Source organism: Ochlerotatus camptorhynchus, unplaced genomic scaffold, assembly GCF_037179485.1.
Source record: "Ochlerotatus camptorhynchus isolate MF236.1 unplaced genomic scaffold, CSIRO-AGI_Acam_v1.1 ptg000177l, whole genome shotgun sequence".
Lineage (NCBI taxonomy): Eukaryota > Metazoa > Arthropoda > Insecta > Diptera > Culicidae > Ochlerotatus > Ochlerotatus camptorhynchus.
Window position 1 is genome coordinate 2212667 of NW_027040667.1, and position 22091 is coordinate 2234757.

The 22091-nt window shown below is 37.3% G+C and overlaps 1 protein-coding gene across 2 annotated transcripts in view; it reads right to left on the bottom strand.

The window, feature by feature from the left end:
- Nucleotides 1–22091, bottom strand: part of SppL (signal peptide peptidase-like protein) — a 107583-nt gene that overhangs the window by 72744 nt on the left and 12748 nt on the right. The gene's annotated exons all lie outside the window — the stretch shown is intronic.

The window sequence follows — 22091 nt, forward strand, 5'->3', positions numbered from 1 at the left end:
TCTCGTGCTTGCTTCTACGTCAGACTATAATGGCCGAGAAAAGATTCACAAGATTAGAGCTGGAACCCGTTTCAAGATATCACACGGTAGCCCTTGAAATGTATACAAATCCTGTGATTTGCAATGAATGGAGAGGAAAAGCTTTTTTTGCAGACATGTTCCTACCCATAGAAAAAGCATTGTAAAAATGAAAGAAATGGCAAAGCGTTCATAATGACACAGGGAGACAGTCAGTGAGGTGAAAAATGAAAGTTCAATCCGGTCGAATCAAAGTTCAATAAACAAACGTGTGCGATAAAACCTTAATCTATTTAGCAGTAATTTATGATTGGCTGACGGAGCCCAAGCCCAGTGCGACCTCTCTATCTGTTTCTCCCTGTCTCTCTATCATCTACACGAGTCTGGTTCCTATACAATCTCGCTCTCGTTCGCATTGTGTTGCTTTAAATATCTAGGGGAAGACTGGGTAAGATGGCTGTCTAGCAGTTAGTTTGAGCTCTTTAAATAGTTTCCATGCAGTGTTAGGGTATTCATTGGAACAATTGTCAAGTTTTTTAGAACAAGTTGCATTACATTTTGTAGCAATTTGAGATCACACGATCAGCGACGTAGGTCGTGTAGTGGTAAGCGTGACTGCCTCTCATTACAAAGGGCCTGGGTTCAATCCCAGTCCCTGTGCAATAATGCACTCGAACGATACTGAAGAGAGCAAAATCTTAGCTTTAAGCTAAAAATAGATGCCCATATATGGTGAAAAGATAATTGGAAAAATTGGATGATGATAGCCGTCTTAAATTTGGAAGATTAGGCTGAAGTAAACAGGCGTCCGTGTGACCAAGACCAGGAGATAGTGCAGTGCAGTGGAATTAAATGGAAGATAACCTTTTTTTGCTGTTTTATTAAAGCATTCCGCTAACAACCCAATTTCATTACTTCATTATGATGGCTACCAAGCCTTTGGGATTTTCCTTATTAGAGAGTTAAATAGATTTTTCTCCTTTAGCTTACTTAAATCTTTGGTTTTAATTAGTTAGGTAGGTTCCGATTCAACACATTGTAGTTTCATTTATATACCTGTGATCTTGACTTTTATACCTAGGGGATGAGTACTTAAGGGGGTTAGATTTTGATAAGTTCTTTAGTGGGAATGACACTGATGAAGACTGCACATTGTAGTCGAAATACGTATCTGTCATGGATACCAAAATTAATTAAGTGGAATTAAATGGAAGATAACCTTTTTTTGCTGTTTTATAATAAGTGCAGTGCAATTATTTAATACCCCTCCCCCTTAAATTATTACAATCAGCCAATCTGACAAAAGTATTACACTTCCAACAGGAGGACCTCTTGTGCTCTTGTACATCTTGTACACCTCGTACCGTATTATTAAACGGTCTCACACGGCGGCTCGGAAGTCAAGATGGCTTCCGAGCCGAATTGCAAAAGAACCTTTGCTGTTCTCAAAGGGCAATCCCCTGAGGCCGCTGGCCTTAATCGTAAAAAAGGGTCCCTTCTCGGCCCCACCAAGGTGGCCATGTCATGGTCAGCCGATTCAGCCAAGGAAGGAAAACGCCTGCCAGCCAAACGAGCCAGCAACGCCTGCTGGGTCGTTCGTGGTTGAAGAATATCCGCCATTCTCCCAATCCAGCACTGTTTGCAGCCCGGGCCGCAAGTGATCTTGACATTCTTACCTAGGAGATGAGTACTTAAGGGGGTTAGATTTTGATAATCCTTTAGTGGGAATGACACTTTTTTTTTTTTTTTTTTTTAACTCTTTATTTGTTCCAAATTCAAAATAAATTACATTTCATTTTAACCTAGGTGCTCCAGTTACTGCAGTAACGTACCAGCCTTAATTGTTATGATATATATCTAAGTGTTTTTACATTGTTCATGTCTTGGCAATTCAGTATTTTAAACAGGTTTTTTAACCTGCATGTCAGTATAACAATTGATATCTTAAAACTAAAAACTAAAACTAAATCTTATCTAAGTATAAAGGGAATTAATCGTTGCAATTGAGGATTGCAACGATTTTTGCCTGAAATTATTAATTATTTTGTTAGACATTTGTGCTAAAGTCTCAACATTCGAAATTCTATGTACTTCGGTTGTACTGTACCAGGGAGGCAACTTCAAAATCATTTTCAGAATTTTGTTCTGAATCCTTTGAAGTGCTTTTTTCCTGGTAGTGCAGCAACTAGACCATATTGGTACAGCGTAAAGCATGGCCGGTCTAAAAACTTGTTTAAATATTAGAAGTTTATTCGTCAGACAAAGTTTGGATTTCCTGTTTATAAGAGGATACAAACATTTAATATATTTGTTACATTTGGCTTGAATGCCCTCAATGTGATCTTTAAAAGTTAATTTTTGGTCAAGTATTAATCCAAGATATTTCACTTGGTTTGACCAGGAAATTGGAACTCCGTTCATAGTGACTATGTGACTACTACTAGGTTTCAAAAACGAAGCTCTAGGCTTATGTGGAAATATTATAAGTTGAGTTTTGGAAGCGTTGGGAGAAATCTTCCATTTTTGTAAATAAGAAGAGAAAATATCTAAACTTTTCTGAAGTCTGCTGCAAATAACACGAAGACTTCTTCCTTTAGCGGAAATGCCTGTGTCATCAGCGAACAAAGATTTGTGGCAACCCTGAGGCAAATCAGGGAGGTCCGAAGTGAAAATGTTATACAATATAGGCCCAAGAATGCTACCCTGAGGAACTCCTGCCCTAACAGGTAGTCGATTAGATTTGGAATTTTGATAATTTACTTGAAGAGTTCTGTCAGTTAAATAATTTTGAACTAATTTCATAATATAAAGTGGAAAATTAAACTTTTTCAATTTAGCAATCAAACCTTCATGCCAAACACTGTCGAATGCTTTTTCTATGTCTAGAAGAGCAACTCCAGTTGAGTGGCCTTCAGATTTGTTTGAACGAATTAAATTGTTAACTCTTAAGAGTTGATGAGTAGTTGAATGCCCATGGCGAAATCCAAACTGCTCATCTGCAAAAATTGAGTTCGTATTGATGTGAAGCATCATTCTATTCAAAATTATCTTTTCAAAAAGTTTACTTATTGAAGAAAGCAAACTTATTGGACGGTAGCTAGAAGCTTCAGCTGGATTTTTATCCGGCTTCAAAATTGGAACAACTTTTGCATTTTTCCATTTATCAGGAAAGTATGCCAAATGGAAACATCTGTTAAATAATTTTACCAAGAAAGACAAGGTACTCTCTGGGAGTTTTTTGATGAGGATATAGAAAATTCCATCATCACCTGGAGCTTTCATATTTTGAAAATTTTTAGTTATAGACCTTACTTCGTCCAAATCAGTCCCCCAGGAATCATCAAAAATATTTTCCCGAGAGAAAATATTCAGAAAATCCCGAGCAACCTGATTCTCAATAGGACTAGTAAGACCCAAACTGAAATTATGGGAACTCTCGAATTGCTTAGCAAGTTTCTGAGCTTTTTCCAAATTTGTGATCAAAATTTTACCACCTTCTTTAAGCGCTGGAATAGGCTTTTGAGGTTTTTTCAAAATTTTTGTGAGTTTCCAAAAGGGTTTGGAACTCGGGTCTAATTTAGAAATATTATTTTCAAAAGTTTTGTTCCTCAGGGCAGAGAATCGCTTTTTAATTTGTTTTTGCAAATCCCGCCAGATAACTTTCATGGCAGGATCGCGTGTTCTTTGATATTGTCTCCTACGGACATTTTTAAGACGGATCAAGAGCTGAAGATCATCGTCTATTATAATTGAATCGAATTTAACCTCGCATTTTGGTACTGAGGCAGCTCTCGCTTCAACTATAGAAGTAGTCAGAGATTCAAGAGCATAATTAATTTCATCTTTGGTTTGCAAAGGAATGTTTGGATCGAAGTTATATTCCATAAATGTTCGATACTGCTCCCAATCAGCTCTATGGTAATTGAAAGTAGAGCTGTTGGGATTACAAATTATTTCTTGGGATATTTCAAAAGTTACTGGAAGGTGATCAGAACCGAAGTCAGCATGGGTAACCAGTTGGCTACAAAGTTGACATGAATCAGTTAAGACCAAATCAATAGTGGAGGGATTTCTTGCAGAAGAAAAGCATGTTGGGCTGTTTGGATATTGAATAGTGTAATAACCTGCAGAACAATCATCAAACAGAATATTACCATTGGAATTGCTTTGAGCATTATTCCATGAGCGGTGTTTTGCATTAAAATCACCAATAATGAAGAATTTAGACCTATGACGGGTAAGTTTCTGGAGGTCACCCTTGAGAAAATTCTTTTGCTGGCCTACGCATTGGAATGGCAAATAGGCAGCTATAAACGTAAGTTGTCCAAATTTTGTTTCAACAGAAACCCCCAAAGTTTCAAAAACTTTGGTTTCAAATGAAGAAAGAATTTTATGTTTGATTCGTCTATGAATAATGATGGCAACGCCACCACAGGGTCCATCAAGACGATCATTTCTATAAATCAAGTAGTTTGCGTCCTTCTTAACCTTATGGGCAGGTTTAAGGAACGTTTCAGTTATAACGGCAATATGCACGATATGAACTCTTAAAAAGTTAAATAGCTCGTCTTCATTATCTTTAAGAGATCGAGCATTCCAATTTACAATATTTAATGCTTTAAAATCCATTACTGAATTTTAAAGTCATGACAATATTATTTGCAAATTTTACTCCAGTTTGAATAGCATCAAACATGGAGTTAGATTTAAGCATATCAGAAATCATGTCAATTAATGAATTCTGTAAAAATTCCATTTTGGGGGCAGTAATGCTTCCTAAGTCAAAATTGTCAAAATTTCCGTTAGAACGTTGGTTAGTATTTTGATTTCTACCCGCTGCAATAGCAGCATAGGTAGCTCCATTAACTCGCTGAACATTGTTAGCAGCGAGGGGAGTAGGTACAGATGAAACATTTGAAGCAGGGGAGATATTTGTACCTACGGGTACGAATGTAGAATTTGTTCCTCGCTGACCGTTGTTAACAGCAGAGGAATTTGTACCTGGTCGGAAACGTGGAGCGTTTCCTACCTGACGGTTAGAACGAGATTGTAGGATCGCTTTGCGAGTCTTACATTCCCAAAAATTGGATTTGTGGTTTTCACCACAATTTGAACATTTAAATTTCTTAGGATCTTCCTTCACAGGACAGTCGTCCTTTGCGTGAGAGGAATCACCACAATTCATGCATTTAGCTGGCATGTAACAATTTTTAGTTCCGTGACCCCATCCCTGGCACTTACGGCACTGGGTGAGGTTTTGGAAATTTCCTCCAGTCTTCCTGAAGTGTTCCCACTTCACTCGGACATGGAGCATAAGGCTAGCTTTTTCTAAGGCCTTAAGGTTGTTTAGTTCACTAGACTTGAAGTGAACTAAATAAAAATCATTAGAAATCCCGTTGCGCGAATCGCCAGGACGGGATTTCATTTTCATTTTGATTACTTGGAGTGGCACAACTCCAAGTAATTTTGCCAGTTCATCTTTGATCTGATCCAGGGATTCACCACTGGGCAGTCCTTTCATGACAACCTTGAACACACGTTCAGTTTTGGTGTCGTAAGTAAAAAATTTGTGCTTCTTCTCAGTAAGATACTTGAGAAGACATTTAAATCCGTCCAAGGTTTCAGCCAATACACGGCATTCACCCCGACGTCCAATTTGTAGTGAAAACTTAACTTTCACGAAATTCAAAAGTTCCATGCGAAGAGCATGGAAATCGGTAGTGGTTATCACAATAGGGGGAATCTTTTCCTTCTTGGCATTAAGCCGGGAAAGTTTACTAGAATTTTTCTTGGATGATGGATCATTCTCATCATCCGTGAGCAAATCAAATTGATTACTCAAATTAATTTCATCAGAAGGGGGGTCAAGAGTTTGCCCCTTTCTTTTGCGTTTAGGCGCCATGGCGGCAGTAAATTTTTATCCAAATCGACTTCCAAGCAGATTACTATAAGAATCTGAAGGATCGAAGAGGAATTTTCCAAATCGATATCCAAGAAGGATTACCTCGGGTAGGGTCCAAACAAGGATCGAAGAGGAATAAGAGTTGAACAAGGTAGAAAATTTTTACAGGTTGAGCACTGAAAAGTGCTGTTAAAATTTGTTGTAGCTTTAGGTAGTAGTAACACTTCCTTCAGCAAAAAGCAAATAGATCCGCACGGCAAGAGAGCACGATGCGGACTGTGGGAATGACACTGATGAAGACTGCACATTGTAGTCGAAATACGTATCTGTCATAGATACCAAAATTAATTAAGTGGAAGATAACCTTGTTTGCTGTTTTATTTAAGCATTCTGCTAACAACCCAATTTCATTACTTCATAAAATTATTGTGTTTTACCCGTAAAAGTCCGGGACAAACTTTTTATTTTCAAAAATTTGTATCTCAGAAATGCCATGGCCGATTAAATTGAAATATGTTTAACATCATACCGGTGAGTGGTTCTTACATCTGTTGGGTGGTACACACCCTCAGGCCACTCCCTCTTTGTTATATATTCAAGGATGTGTTGGCACGGGGGTGTTTTTTCAATCTGTATCATATAATTACTTATCATTGCGACAACTTATTGATATTTTTTTGGAGCTCGAGAAAATAATAGAGAACAATCATAAGAACCCATGTCTACCTTGGAATCGAACCTGGATGTTCCGGATCATGGTTCTACATGGTCAAATTTGATATCTCTCATATCCATATCAAATCACATCTACTCGACGAAATATGATCAACGGCACACAAAACGACGTCCATAGAACCAAATAGCCTCCGTAAAACTGGTTCCGGATATTCCGGATCATGGTTCTACATGGTCAAAGCATCTCTCATAGCCACTTCAGAAACGACTCTGGATATTCCGGAATGTTGTTCCATATGGTCGAAATGATTGTCTCTCATGGGTATGACAAGTGAAATATCAAATCACATTTTCATGAAATATGACCAATGACACTCAAAACATTATGACCATCGTAAAACTAGTTCGGATATTTTTGTTTATGGTGGCAGTAGAAACATGAATAGATTTATGATACCTTACAATAGGTGTTTGATGATCCAGGTAATAAGTTTACATTCTAAAAATTCATGATTAATCATTATCATATCATACCACATCATCAAATCATATCTACACACCAAATTTAGATCGCTGAAAATAAGCAAAATTGTGCTGATTTAGACTTGATGAAAGATCAGCCAACATTCCAGCAAAATAATGCTGCTGAATTTTTCAGCAATTCCAACTTCTGTCAAAATGACAACCTTTAACTGAAAATCAGTTATTACTGATCTTTCAGCAATTCAAAATTCTGACATTTGGCAGCATTTTGCTGATTAAACTATTAAGTTCAGTAAATTGAATTTGTTTTCACTATATGAGCTTCCAGCTTCTGTAAAAGATCGTTGATACAAATATACGAATAATAAAGATAAAATCACCAGACTCTTTTCCAAGTATCATTTATTAAATATAACCAGTGTCCGAGCCAGTGTCCTTACCTACATAATATTATTTATTTGTAGTTTTTTTTTTACCTCTGCCTCCCCCAGCGGTTTGACCGGTGGTGTACGAATGCAAAAATACTTGCAACTGAGATGCTAACAGTTTGACAGCTCTTTAGACTGGGTGTTAGTTTATGTTAGCTGATTTTTTCGGTAAAAATTACGTTTGCTGTTTTCAGTAAAGCATTGGATTGCTGATCATGATCCAGCAATTCGTTTTACTGATAATGAAAACTTAAATTTGGTGTGTACTCAACGGAATATTTATCACCACTGTCCCTATATTAGTCCCCTCTGGGACTTTACGCCAGTTCTCAACTTAGTATTCTTTGAGCACTTCCACATTTTTTTCAACGTGGAAAATTCATAGACAGGACTGGAAATCGAACCCAACCACCTTCAGCATGGTCTTGTTTTATAGCTGTGGCGGAATATTTATCACCACTTTCCCAGGGCTGGTAGCCATCACTGCTGTCAGGAATAGTGATTTTAGTGACCATGTTGAATAAAAAAGTGACCAAATAGCGACTAACAGTTGTAAAAATAGTGACTAAAAAGTTAGCTAAGAGAAGGCGCATTAAATAAATGTTGATGTTTGATGTACACTTATGTACGATATGAACCTTTAAAGCTAAAGATTCAATAGAAAGCTTATGACCAAACCCACGGTATTAGTCACGGTGTCTACTAACTTCAAAAATCTGGAAAACCGTGAATTCTCAGGAATTTTTTTGTTTCCTTAAAATACCTGGAAGGCTCAATTTTCATTCACACTTTGAGCTTTAAAGATTCACAGTGGATTAATCTTCAGTTACGAATAAATTTAATAAAATAAATATTTTTTTTATTTTGGTTTCGGAACATGCTTATTTCCTAAAAAAAATAATTTTAATTAGTTCTGGACTTAAAAACTATAATACTTCAAGAAATTTTCAAGAATCTCGATTTCATGTGAAGCCTTAGTTTTAAGTAGAATTACAAGAAAGTCTGAATTGGGTTAAAAGTAAATTTTAATGAAAACTCTGAACTTCACCGGAAAATTCCAAGGGCATTCTGAGGATAATTTCATAAAGTCTGTGGGGAAAAATTAATCTGGAACACAAGTTCTTGGACATTTTTTGAAAATACTAAAAGGAGGATTATAATTAAATGTATTAATAACTCCAGAACATCTTCAAAGGAATTCGGAAAATAAATTCAGGAGAGTTTGCCAAACAAATTATGAGAATAAATCTAAGGAACTTCTGAGGAGAAATGTCAATGAATTTTTAGGACACTTTCAATGTGAGTAGAATTCCAAGGGAAGGAGTGAGATTGAAAAGGAAATATGAAATGAATTCAATGAATACTCGGAGAATCTTTCCAAAGGATTTCTAATTGTGGAGAATTTCAAGGTAATTCCGAGGAAAACTAAAAGAAAATTTAATTCTGACGATAGCTTCATCGAGATTTTGAGGAAATCTCCGTTGAATAAGGAATGGACTATTTTGAGGTCTTCAGAACCACTTGAAAGTTCTCAAATTTTTCCTGAAGTTAATGAAATTGCTTTGAAGTTCTTTTGTAGTTTGATAAACTAGCCTGATGCTCACAATACTTCTCATCAAACCCGGAACTTTATAGGACTTCCTAAAGTTTCATCAATTTTTCTAACGATCATGGATCTCCTTTAAAGGTTTAATAATTCACTTTAGTTCTCTAAACGTCTATAAAATTTATGTGACTTCTCTAATGGTGACGGAACTGCTCTGAGATTCTCTGTTCTTTTCTGAAATTCTCAAAACTTCTCTAAATTTTTTTTAGTTCTCATCAAGCTTGTTGTACTGCGCTGAATTTAATTAAATCGTCCTGAAAATGTTTAAACTTGAGTGAACTTCTGAACTTATGCGAAGACCTTAAACAACTTTTTAACGTCTGTGAAGTTATCTGAAAATCTGGGAACTGCTTCAAATTTCCCACTAATTTTCTGAAACTAATTTTCGGAGCTTACTAAACTTCTTTCAAATGCTCCCGCATTTTGCTAATGTTCATAAAATTTCCTGAAGTTCGCGAATCTCATCTTAAGCTCCATAGATTTTTATGAAGTAATGTTTCTGAAGACCACTGTCCTTTTTCTAAATTTCTGGAACTTTTGTGCTCCCGCAATTTTCATGGAATTCCAACGAAATAATTAATATAGTTCTAAGATTTCCACTGCGGTTCCTAAGATTTTTCTGAAGTCCATAAAACTTCCCTTAAATTATCGACACTAATTTAAAACTTCTTCAATAGTCTAGACTTTCCTGGTGCCTAATGATTACTAAATTTCTTTAAAGTTCTCTAGACTGCCGTGAATTTATCAGTATTTTTTAAGAACTCGCAACTTTACTGAAATTAATTAACTTACCTTGAAGTTTCGAAAATGTTGTTTAAGCATTATAACCATTATTAACACTCGCTAATTTTTTCTAAATTTATCTATGCTTACCTGAAGTTCTCCAAATTTGTTTAATAATCCAGTAAATTTTTTGATATACATTCATAATTTTCTGGCGCTTCTGACGTTTTAGGATCAATCATAAAATTCTTGGAATACCCTCCACGGAACGCTTTGTAAGTCGCTGCAAATTTGCTTAAATTTTTCTTTTGCTTGAATAATCCCATTAATATTCTGAAGCTATCTGATCGTCCTCGAAGTACTCAGTACTTCGCTGAATATCATTAAACTATCTAAATATATCTAAATTTAGTTCTCTGGAATTTCTTGAAGATATCGCTGCTTGCTAAAAGTTCTCGCTTTTTTATTAATGGAACTTCGTTGATGTTCTCTAATCAACTTAGATAAATTTACGCATTTTTTAAAAGTTCTATAAATCTCAATGATATGACACCCTATGAGAGTATTTTATCTCACGTTTTCTTGATGTTCATAAAATTTCCATGAGTTCTCTCTTTGCTGAAGTTTTCGGAAATTCACTGAGTATCTCGAAACTTCTTTAAGGTTTCTAATATGTCCTTACACATCATGGAACTATCTTGAATTAATCTAAATTTACGATTATAGATTTTAAACTGCTCCAAAAGACTGGACTATAGTTACGGGAATTGCAAGTTCAAGTTCGCTTGACATCTGTGAAGTTCTCTGAAATTCTAGAAACTTCATAAAAGTTCCTGAAAAGTCACGGATGCTAAAAGAACCGCTTTGAGGGTTCACTGAACTTCTCAGCATTTCCTTTCATTCCTCAGAACTTCTCCAAAATTCTTACAATTGTTTTAAAGTTAATGGGACTGCATCGAAGATTTCTAATCTTTCATAAAGTGATTTATAAACTTGAAATAAATCATTTGTTTTTTTATTTAATTCTGGCACTTTCAATCTTTTCAATATCTTGAACTTGTACATAGAATACGAAACTTCAAGACATTGAATATGTATAGATCTTGGACTTACTTACTTGGAAGACTCAGGTTATTTTATCCAGAAAAATGAGTAGACATCCTGTATATAGAGAAAGATGATTAAACGTCACAACGCAAAGAATAATCAATCTTGAAATAAATTCACGCTAAAAAAGTTGAAAATAGTGACTTATTACAAGAAAAAGTGACTTTAGTGACTTGGCCTTAAAAAAAGAGACTTTTTAGTGACTGACTTGAAAAAAGTGACCAAGTCACTAAAAAGTAACTCGCTACCAGCCCTGGTGTCCCTATATTAGTCCCGTCTGGGACTTTACGCCAGTTCTCAACTTAGTATTCTTTGAGCACTTCCACATTTTTTTCAACGTGGAAAATTCATAGACAGGACTGGAAATCGAACCCAACCACCTTCAGCATGGTCTTGTTTTATAGCTGTGACATAACCGAGTGAGTTAAGTCAATGACATTCAAATAAAAAATCATTAGTCAAAATTTCTGCTACATTCACTGAAAAACTATGGTGTGTTCTATTCGCTCTGGATCATCTTGCATAAGAGATACAGATTTGAGTTACGGATAAAAGTTGTAGTAAATATTAAAACCTTCAAAAGCTTCATATGTTGTTTTACGGAATTCAGTTGATGGAAAAAGGTAAAGGCAAATGTATTCAAATGAATGCACGAAATGAATGCACGAAATGAATGTAAATGATTTTCCGTGCCTGTGCCTGAGATTAGGTTAGGTTATCTTTATTATAGGGACTTTCAGCAACAGGCTGGTTTATCTCTTAAATTTCAAAGGGATAGAACGCTCAGGATAGTTTCAAAGGATTTCTAAGGATTCCGTGGAAATTCTTAGGAGAGTTTCAAGGGAATTTCAGAGCGAACTCCAAGGTATTATGAGAAGAGTTTTCTGTTAGTTTTAATATGGATGTCACGATAATTCCACGGTAATTATGGGATTAATGCCATGAGAATTTAAAAAAAAGAAATGAATGGATCTTTTTTTTTTTTTTTTTGGTTTGTTTTTTCGTCGATCTTGTTTTCCGTGCTGAGCATCAATGTTACCGACGTGCCAGGAAGGCAGCTCCCACACCTGGACCCTACCTATCGACCCATCAACTCATGAACCGGGGACCAACGGCTTTACTTCCCATCCGAAGGAAGGCGTGATCAGAGATGTTATGCCTCAGAACATCCCGGCGGCGCCGACTGGGATTGAACCCAGGCCTGCTGGGGTGAGAGGTAATCACGGTTAACACTACACCACCGGCGCCGTTGAATGGTAATCTTGATTTCATTTTAAATGAGTCTCAGTTTTTTCAACGATGCCGAACGTATTTTTGCATATTGCATATTTCACTGTAAGCCAAGACAACATATCAAGAAGACTGGTAACTTTCTCGTTTTCTTATAAGACCGCTATGAGACAGGCATAATGTCCCTTGGATTCTGACAAAGTTGCCAGTCTTTTGGATATGATGCCTTCGCTTTAAGCATCTTGAGCATCTAAAAGCACTAAGTTAAGAGCACACAAATAATAACATGCGATAAACAATAAGCTTGAAATCCGAGGAAGAAGAAGAAGACGGCGTTGATTTAGAATTTGTTTAACTGGTACCCCTACACAGGTGCGTAACGCCATTGGTCACCTGTGTAGGGGTTAAACAAATTCTAAATGACCACTTTTGAATCATGAAACAACTGATGACTATTCTCGGGTATTCCCGGCAATCGGGAAATATTGTTAAGCATGTAATAAGTTCAATCTTTGTTACTTATTTATCAGAAAGTTTGTCGTTTGCCTTTACCACAACGATTCGTAAAGAATTACATAGATTTTCCACCTAATTTGAATATTTAATCATGCATTTGCAAATAGGTACAAATGAGAAAAATAATTCAATCTGGCTTCAATAATGAATAATCAATGAAGAGATTTCGTGTAAATAAACCATTCGGAAGATTCACATGAACATCTAGCTCAGTTAGCAAAGGCGCAGCTACAAAGCAAGACAATGCTGGAGCTCTCAATTAATAACTGTGAAAGTGCATCTACACTAAGTTCAGAGAACGCAATACGCTAATATGCGATAAGCATTATGCTTGAAATGCGACGAGGAAGAAGAAGAAAGATTTGGCGTGTGGATAATTATTTTAAATTTACGCAATACCAGATAAATCGACGAAATGTTATACAGTTAAATGGCTGTCGACAAACTACTTAGATAATTGACTCCGGTGGTGTAGTGGTATGCGTGATTGCCTCTCACTCCAAAAGGCCTGGGTTCAATCCCAGTCAGCGCCGCCGGGATTATCTGAGGCATAAAATCTCTGATCATGGCTTCCTTAGGAAGGGAAGTAAAATCGTTGGTCCCGGCCTATGAGTTGATACGGTAGGGTCTAGGTGTCAGAGCTGCAGAAAAATAGTGGCATTATTAGCGAAATACTCGATAAAAGCGAGGGAAGAGTAAGTGAGAAAAGAAGATTTTTTTTCCCTGATTTGTTTTCCGTCGATCTTGTTTTCCGTGCTGAGCACCAATGCTACCGACGCCAGGGAGGCAGCTCCCACACCTGGACCGTCCTATCGACCCATCAACTTATGAACCGGGGACCAACGGCTTTACTTCCCTTCCGAAGGAAGGCGTGATCAGAGATGTTATGCCTCAGAACATCCCGGCGGCGCCGACTGGGATTGAACCCAGGCCTGCTGGGGTGAGAGGCAATCACGGTTACCACTACACCACCGGTGCCACTGAGAAAAGAAGATGATAATGTACAGATCAATAGCTAAAATTTCGGAATTGATAAAATTTGCGTGAAAAAATGTCAAATGATGCGATAGTTACATAATCAACAAAAAACAATCGATCCCGTCAAGAAAATATAAAGAGAACATTCTGATGAAAAACTACCGAAAAAAAATGTTACCTTGTAGCAGGGGCTACGCCAAATGACGAATCGATCAGACTTAATTAAGTTTCGGTGCCCCCGGGGAAATGGTAAATTATCGACAAGAACCTAAATTCGTCGTGTGACATGTCAATTAACATGTCATAATGGCCTTATTGATAGTCCACGGTCATACTAGCACTTCGGGGCATGTAACGGCCTTATCAATCAGGCGAAAAACAAGCAAATTTGTTTTTTTTTAAGATATTTGGACAATATGTAAAACATGCTATGTAAAAACTCTATACGATATCAAAGGGAATACCCTAAGCTACTAAATGGAACCAATGATTCCAATTTGCAAATAGTGCAGAGAGTAAATTAAAACATTATATTGTGCTATGAAAGCAACCCGCGTTATCAAAGATACCCCGTATTACGGTACCTGCTTTCCGGGAAAATTTGAAAACATCAACTAAAATTTTCCGGGAAAATTAACCAGCCGAATTTTTTGGCTCAAACCTGTCAGTTAACTTAAAAATTACCTGATTTCAGAAGCAGTACGAAGTATTCAATTGACATGCTTCATGATACTCATCCTAAGGTGATCTTCTTGCCCCATCGTCCCCTACTGATGGCATTTTTATTATTCCTGTGAATGTATGTATAGGTACAGTACCAGTGCGACTATCGTCGGGTGGCGAGAGAACTGCATTCGAAACAGAAAACGAATTAAGTGCACATTGGTGATTGTGGAGACGCTAGCTGGAAAATAAAACACGTTTTGGTGTTTTGGTTTAAGGAAAAACCACTTTATTGGCTAGTAGGAATAAAATGCAGTCTTTCTGGATTTTAGTAGCCTAACAAGGGACGTCAAAATCAAACATATCCGCTATCAATTGACTTTCGACTATAAATAGGTTGGTGCCAAGTTTAAAGTGGATGCTGAGGGGCATGCATAATTTGCAGGTACTGGATAAATTTAACAAAAATACAAGCCGAACAACGGATTAGGTTAAAAGTATCATTGATCGATTCTCTGTATCGACTTGCTCTTTCGTTAATAACTTGGCTACAAAACCGTTTCTTGTAGCGTTTGCCATATTAATTGCTAGATAATAGATTCTAGAGAATAGATAGTAGCTCTCGTTTTACACTGATGGAACAAGTGATTCCTGTGTCCAGTGGACCTAAAAGTCGGGTTTCCAGAGGGCTCGAAGAAGCGGAAGGATTTCGAAGGCAGATCCAGTGAGCTTCTAGAACGCAACCAAGTTTCTTCAAAGGTATGTTAAGGTGCAATCGAGAGTGAGTCTTGACTAGCTTTGGTATTGATCCTGGAATCTCCGAAGCCAAACCTGTTTGACGTGCAAATTCCATTTCCAGAACAACATGTGAAAAGGGCATATAAGCTTTTTGTAAACAAACCTTCTTATGCCCTTTTCTCGTCACCCATATGACACCAACGGAAACTTTTAACATCACCGTGTAGGGGACACTTTCCCCTTCCCGATGATATTGCTGGTTTGCGTGGGCGACACTCGGTTGGCAAGAAAAGGGTCTACAAAGGTTTGTTTACAAAAAGCTTGTATGCCCTTTTCACATGTGGCTCTTGATTTAGGTCTTCTATATTCGACTTCAGGGGTTATGCTCTCATAGTTTTTTTTAGGATTGTCTCCTTTGGAGTTACGTTACTCACTCAGTAGCTGTGATGGACTTAGATGATGTTTCAACTTCGTAACTACAACAACTATGTGAGCAGCAGACTATTTCTGCAATTACATTCTCCACACTGCACTTAAAAAGAGCAACTCCAGTAATTGCACCTCTTCAGGAAAGACTTGAGTGACCTACAGAACTGCATTCGATTACAACAAGCGCGTTTCACTTAATTCCATCCATTGAAAACGCCGTTTCCCATGAATGCGAAAAGTTGCAATTGTGATGATTAAACAAAATAAGCAAAATGATGAATGGATGTTTCCACTACCGTTAACGGAGGCTCGGTAAAACAAAACAGAAAAAGGCAAACATAAATTCATAATGCAGCCAACAGGGCCCAATGTCATGAAGAGCAGGTCTGGCATGTGCATTTGTCGCCTCTTGCATTTTCCAGTTATTCTTGTGCAGCACGGGATAATGAAAGAGTTGACAAATCCACATTACCGAACCTGTTCGTTATGGCATTGAGCAGGGCCAACAGGAGTTGTGTGTATCGCAAACGAATGGACTCATGTTTTCGCTCGCATTGGACGTTTTCATTGTCGTTAGAGTCTTCAGCGTTGTTGCTGTTAGGTACCATTGTTGTTGATAAACTATTATATACGACTGAAGCGAGGAAAGTAAAACTGATCGAAAGAAAGTGTTTCGAAATGGGCGAACCGTGTAGGAAGCAAATGCACGTCGCATCCAGCTGTGAATTTATATAGAGCTTCGGATTGTCTGAAGTAGTGTTGTTTCTTTAAATGTGTAAAATTTCCAAAGTGCTCTTCAAAATATCTCAATCCAGTGTTTTTAATTAACTGGTCAAACATTCGAGCATTAAGAAAACAACGCCCATGAAACCCGGTGTCCGATTACCATTTATTACCAGACAAAAAAAAAAGAGAGCAAAAGGTTAATGTCATCTCATTACACATTAGGACTGGGTACCCAATTTCGAGAAGTGCTTTAACGCCCCAATAGAGTCGGTCGGTCGTTGATGCTTACATCGCATGAATGGAACAAGTTCAACCGGGGCAAACGGGTGTGGTGCAATGCTTCGTGCTTGTCGACGCGACGCTGATGATGGTGAGATGAAGATAGATGCTCGTCATGAGCTCCTATGGCTGATCTGGGTCGAGTGTGTATCTCTATCGACGGCAATCGCTGTGCGGCGAGCTTGCCGTACATATTTTGGAGACAGCAAGAGCATTTTTGGAGCCCAACAATCATAATGCGAAGGTCGTATGCATAAAGACCACATCAGCACAGATGGCTGCAATATTCGCCGGTGAGACAAAAAATCCGTTAGACCTTCGTTGGATGAGTCACAGGAGGAGTTGGGTGCTTTCTGACGATGACTTGAACAATTTAGTAAGCAATATAGGGTGAGGTCGATAACATACTGGACCGTTGCGGTATGTCCGGGATCTCAGCAAAGCATTCTAAAAAAGTGATCTTTTCGCCACAATTAAAAACGACGCTTGTTGTCCAAAAGATGGATATCAATTCCGAGGGACTAGGGCAGCGGTTCGCAATCTTTTGGAAAAATTCTAAATTTACAATTCATGTAGGGTAAACGCTCCTATAGTTCCAGTACGTTAGAAGCATTAGGTTTCTATAGTTGTGTATCGAGTCTCCATGCACAACTATAGGAACCTATCGCTTCTAACGTACCGCAACTATAGGAGCGTTTCTCCTATTCAATTGAAAAATACCAGAATTTATCAATCTAAGATGCGATCTGACTCTTCTACCACATTTTAAATTAGGTAAATTGCATCATGCGATTTGACTCATGAGCAGTTCCAGGTCAAATAACAAAAACAAATAATTTTTGGTTCGACTTTCTCCGATTTGCATGAATCTTTGTATACTTAGACAAATCGGAGAAGGTCGAGTTTTTCGATTCGTCATTTGGCGTGGAACTGCTCTCATATCAGATTCTGATCATTTCACCGGGGGCATCCGGAACATATCCAAGTCTGACCAATGTGGTTCTGGAAAGGGATCTTTTTATTTACTTCTCATGTGATTTATGTGCCGCAAGATGACAATTGTCCACGAAGGGAGGAAGGGGTGGTCTAAAATCTCCCAAGAAATGTCTGCGTAGTTTATGAACAGCCCCCTTAAACACCAACACATTATCAATATTCGTGGGCTTAGTAAAAAATTAAAGACCCCAGAGTACAACAAATATATATTTAAGATATAAAACTCTAGCTGACAAAACTTTAACAACATTTCAGATTCTACCATGGATTTCATTCCTGAACCCTCAGAATTATGAAGTTTCACTTAGAAATTTTCCTCATCATTATTCCCTTGGAAAGGAAGTTAAGTTAAGTTGTCTTTGTTAGGGAGGCTTTCAGCCTGAGGCTGGTTCGCCTCCGCAACCCTTGGAAAAGATTATTGCAGAAATCCCTATGAATTCTCCTCAGAATTTATATGTAGAATTACTTTTTATCATTGTAACAAACCTCGGAATTCGATTCCTTTGAAATTCACCTGATTTTTTCTTTGGATCCTCTATAAAACTTTTCTCGTTGGAATTATTCTCAAAATTCTTTTGAAATTAATTGATTTTGTTATTGTTTTCTTTCTAGTTTTCTTTGCTCAGATTTCAGAGCTTCTGCAAAATTTCTGAAAACAATTTCAGATCCTGTTTTTTTTCAATAATATAGGATAAATCACGCCTTCGACAATACCTGTATCTACTATCACCAGGAGGGCAAATAAAGCTATTTTGTGCTCAATTTTGGCCAAACGATGCTCTGAAATATGATGTATTCTCATTAGGGTTAGTCAAGTTTGTAAGGCGGATAACAAACCCCTGCTCTCCACTGCTCTTTCGATTTGTATTGAGGTCCTTAACGACTGTGCCAAATTTGAACGAACTTGGCTTCCTTTGAAAGATTTTTCAGACTTGCTCCGTAAGTTTTTTTCTGACTTCCTCCGGAAGTTTCTTCCGTCGTTTCCAAGGGGATTTCTTCTGACTTCTTCTGAAGGTGCCCCCGACTACTCCCGGAAGTATTTTTCCTCAATTTTCCCAGGAAGACTTTTCCAATTTTCTCCGGAAGTTTTATTAGGATTTTTCTTACAAATTCCACCGGAAGATTTATCCGTTTTCTCTGACTTCCGCCAGAAATCCTTATGGAGGAAAGCTTTCGAAAGATTCTTCCAAACATTATCTGTGAGTTATTTTTTTTCCATAATTCACCCGGAAGTTTCTTCTGATTGCCACCAGAAATTTATAACGATTTATCCTGGACACTCTTTCCGACGTTCCCCGGTAGTTATGGTTATCTTTATTATAGAGATTTGCAGCCGAAATATCCCCAGCAGTCCTGCTGACCTAAAAGTGTCATCCGTCATGGAAGTTTGATGCGGCTTACTCCGAAGGCACTTTCTCTTTTCCTGTATGTTTATCCCCGGAAAGATTCCGTCAGCTTTTCCCGGAAATTTCTGTTGACTTTTCTGGAAGTTCTTTCCAATGCAATTTTTTTCTTGATTTATTTTTAGTTGTAAATGGAGATAATTTCCTGGGAATGGTTCCCGTGTGTGTTCTATTTTTAGGTAAAATATATATTTAACACACAGATGTTTTCAAGAAAATTTCAACAACCTTCCCTAAAATTGGGAAACGTCATATTTGTGGAAATCGTTTTCCAGGAAGCCACTGGTATGGAACATCAAACACCATCTAGACAGAAACCCCCTAGACATTACAAGGGACATAAAGGGACATTACATGCGGACGTAAAAAGTAAGTCATATGATAATGAGAGAAATTCATGAAGCAATCGCAAAGTCATATTGAGATGATCCTAAGAAAATCCTTGAAAGATTTTCAAAGATATTTTGAGATAAGTTACAATGAACAAATTTAGTACACAGAAATTCAAAATCCAGGATACGAAAAATGTCAAGATTCTGAGCCTTCGATTGAACACAAATTCTGATCCCGGTCTATGAAGACATTCAAGATTGTGGGGCTAAACATTTCTGAAAAGTATCAGTGAGATATAACGTAAGTTTAACAGTGAGGTGTGTGAGATCTCAAAATCCCCTAAACGCTGGATGTAGATTAAATATCCTAGACATGCAGAAATTATTATTCCAAAGAACTTATTTCTTTTTTTTTAAGACCGTGTATTTCGTAGTTGCTCCTCCGTGATTGATCAGAGGCTAATGCACTTGCACAGAGAACCACGTATATGGTGCATGGGATTAGATTTTCATCTTCAATGTACAAGCACACTAATTCAACATATTTATAGATCAATCACAGCGTTGGCCACGTCATCACGGTTTTTTGGGGAAGGAAGGATGATTAGTTCGACGTCCGTTGTTACTTATTTATTTATTTCGTCAAGCAAAAGTAGACTACATACGATGGTTCCAATGTTTTACTTACATCCTATGCATTATTTCTATTATGTTTTAGTCGGGTTTTAATTTCTTCTTTTGACATAGTGATGCTAATGACTTCACTGTGTAGATTATACTGTCGCATCATTCGACTGAAGGGGCCATTTTTTGCGTAATTTGTTCTGTGTGATTTTTTTTAAAAATAATTTTCGTGTTCTTAGATGCCGACAGGGTGTGTAGAAGTTTAATTGTGAACGTATTTCTGATGAAGAAAAGCATTGCAAATTTGCGGCGTTCTTTGAGTGTTTGTAAGTTGATGAGCATGCAGCGTGCTTCATATGATGGAAGAGGAAACGCGGTGCATTTTTTTTTACATTGAGTTGGAGTAGACTTTTACTACATCAAGTGTTAAATAAGTTGATTTCATTCTGGAATTCTTCTGTGTCGCTAGAATTACTTATTTCCATGAAGAGCTTTATGTCGTCTGCATATATAAGAACTTTTATTTTTTTAAGTACATATGTAGGAAATGTCGTTTACGTACCAAATAAAAAAGAATTGGGCCTAAATGAGAACTCTGGGGCACGAACTATGAAAACGAACTATTTGTTTGCGTTGCGTTGGAGCCAATTCAGAGGTCTAGATTCCAATCCTATTTGTTTTGCAATTTAAAGAGTAATATTGTATATCGATTCGGTCAAATACTTTACTGAAGTCTAGAGTCCGAATACACCTCTGCATCTTCACGGCTTTCACGGAGAGGATATACTTGTAATAGTGAGGTGGGTTATTTCTAGATCAGGATTCACTGTGGTAAGTGATGCGATCGGTTGATTAAAGCAGTATTCGTTTTCATTTAAATCTAGTGGGGATAGAATAAGGCAAAATGAAAAATGGCATGGAAAGGGACGGGCCTGGGATTGAACTCCCGACCTTCTGCTCAGTAAGCAGAAACGGTAACCACTGAGCTACCATGCCTCATCAATAATTTCAAAAGAACTTTATTCTGTGTATAATTAAAACAAACATTTGTTTGCAGAATTTCAAGCTGGTTTTAAGATAGTTTCAAAGAATTTCTGGCGGGGTCAATAGCGGAAATTTTAAACATTATATCCAAAAACTTCGAAGTTGCATTCTAAAGAAATTCTCTCAACGCTATTTTGAGGAGCACTTCAAGGGAATTCCGGCTAAAATTCCCATGCAATTTATTTATTTATTTGTGGTCAGTCAAGAGTAGACTATGAGGTGGTACCCATGAAAATTCAGGAAGACTACTTTCCAAATTCTAAAGGGCATATAGAAATGCAAATGCTTTAACCGCATATATCAGAAATCTCTATTGATCGCGTATTGAGAGAATAATATAGTAATCGAGTACAATAAATTCAACTGTTCAACAACTTTGAAAAAGTTATTTAGGGTCATGTTTACCTTCAAATCAGTTTCAAAAAGCATAGGGTCTTCTAGTTTCACTGATTTGTATCAATTGAAACCAATATTGTTTTGTTTGTTTACGTTTTGAAAGTTGTTGAACAGGTAGATTGAGGTTAGGGCGACGCCACTGCCTACAAAAGATTAAAAGTTATTAATTGTCAAATACACTGGAGTCGCTTTTTACGCGAGTGATATGTCCCGCGTAAAAAAAAAACCGCGTAAAAAAAACCGCGTAAATTCCGGAATCCGCGTAAAAAAAAACCGCGTAAATTCCGAAATCCGCGTAAAAAAAAACCGAGTAAAAAAAGACCGTGTAAGAAAAAACCGCGTAAAAAGCGATATACCGCGTAAATTCTGAAATCCGCGTAAAAAAAAACCAAAATCCGCGTAAAAAAAAACCGCGTAAATTCCGGAATCCGCGTAAAAAAAAACCGCGTAAATTCCGAAATCCGCGTAAAAAAAAACCGCGTAAAAAAAACCGTGTAAAAAAAACCGCGTAAAAAGCGACTCCAGTGTACATCTGATTTGGCTTATTTTCTAAACTATTCCTTTATTGTTAATCTGCTTAATGCCATTGGTCTGCTTGCGTTTTCATTTTGAAGCTCAAGGCTAAATATGAAGATTTATTCTACAACTTTAAAAGTTAGTTGCTTCCCTAAGCGGACCCCCCGCATCCTAATTCTGAAAGCTTGTCACGCAAATAGAAGGAGCACTGTTGAGCACTTTATGAAATATTTCAATAGTATAATTCCCTTGCAAACCCAAATAAATCTATCTGTGTAA